A 1,805-nucleotide genomic window follows, 5' to 3' on the forward strand; every position below is an offset into this window, starting at 1 on the left:
ACTTTTATGAGGGTCATGAATGATCTCTTTCAGCCTTTCATTGATGAATTTTTTCTTGTATATTTAGATGATATACTTGTCTTTAGTAAAAGTTGGGTTGAACATGTGTGTCATGTAAAGAAAGTGCTTGATGTACTGAAAAAAAGAAAAACTCTTTGTAAAATTGTCAAAGTGTGAGTTCGGGAAAACCTCTTTGGGTTACCTAGGTCATATTGTTGGTCATGGTCAGTTAAAAATTGATCCCTCTAAAGTTGAAGCAATTGTAAATTGGCCTAAGCCTACTAGTGTAACCGAGGTCTGTAGCTTCTTAGGTGCAGTTTAGTATTGGAGGAGATTTATTGCCAATTTCTTTGTTATTGCAGCACCTTTGCACACATTGACAAGTGTGAAACAGGTCTTCCAATGGGGAGGAAGACAATAGAAGTCCTTCGAAACATTGAAGGAAAAGATCAGCACTGCGCCAGTCTTAGCCTTACCCGATCTCCAATAGCCATTTGAGATCAAAATTGATGCCAACGGTTATGCCATGGGAGCTATACTGATGCAGCAAAAGAAGCCGATTTGTTACCATTCTGAGAAGTTTTCTCAAGTTGTGATAAACTATCCCACTTATGAAAAGGAGCTTTATTCCTTGGTGAAGAGTGTGAAAAAGTGGAAACACTACCTGATCGGCAAGGAGACCATCATCCATACAGATCATCAACCCTTGCAGTACCTTCAGTCACAAACCAAGTTGTAGCAATCTCATCATTTTAGGTGGATGGGTTTTCTTCAACAGTTTCATCTGGTAATAAAGTATAAGAAGGGCACTAGCAATAAAGTGGCCGATGTGCTATCTCACCCTCCTATTTCTGCTTCTGTAATTTTGCATAATGCTTCGTTGTCTTTTGAGAGTTATGCTGGCCAATATGCTAACAATGATGACTTTAAAGAGATTTATGAAAAACCAACCCATGGTTCACAGGTGGAAAACTATCACTTTAAGGGGAAACTGTTGTATCACCTTGGCAAATTGTGTATTCCCACAGGGGAAATAGTACATGTAATTTGAGAGGCCCACACCTCTCTTGTGTCTGGACACCTTGGTGTCGAAAAGACTTTATGTCATGTACAAATATTTTGTTTTTGGCCTCATATGAAAAACATTGTGACTCACTATGTAAAGGGTTGTGTGATGTGTTCTGTTTCAAAGCCCTCTAATAGAAATCTCGAGGCTCTACACACCACTCCCTATTTCAAGTCATCCATGGGAAAGCGTGTCGATGGAATTTGTAGGAGGTTTTCTTTTGTCCAAAAAGAGTCACGACTATTTGTATGTCGCCGTTGACCGTTTTAGCAAGATGTATATTCTAATGCCTTGTAAAAAGAAAATCACTACAGAGCAGACTACTTGTCTTTTCTTTTAGCATGTTTGGGTCCATTTTGGATTACCCACATCGATTGTGTTAGATCAGGACTCTCGTTTTCTCAGAGAGTTTTGGACCAGCTTGTGGAAGATGATGGACACCAAGCTGAAAAGAAGCATGACATTTCATCCACAGACTGATGGACAGACAGAGGTTGTCAACTGCACCATGGTACACTTGTTATGAGGGTATTGTGGGAAACATCCTAAGTTGTGGGATGAGCATCTCCCATATGTGCAGCATTCCTACAATCGAGCAGTGCACTCATCTACGTAGCATTCACCATTTGAGACATGTTTTGGTTACCTGCCAAAGGACCCTTTTGATATGGTCTTTGGAAGGGAAGATGACTCCAGTGGATGTAATGATAGGGTCAAAGATCAACAGCTCATTCAGCGA

The sequence above is a fragment of the Pinus tabuliformis genome, chromosome 6 (genome assembly GCF_031772625.1).
Source record: "Pinus tabuliformis cultivar Carrire ecotype Pingquan chromosome 6, CPIR1, whole genome shotgun sequence".
In the NCBI taxonomy this organism is placed as follows: domain Eukaryota; kingdom Viridiplantae; phylum Streptophyta; class Pinopsida; order Pinales; family Pinaceae; genus Pinus; species Pinus tabuliformis.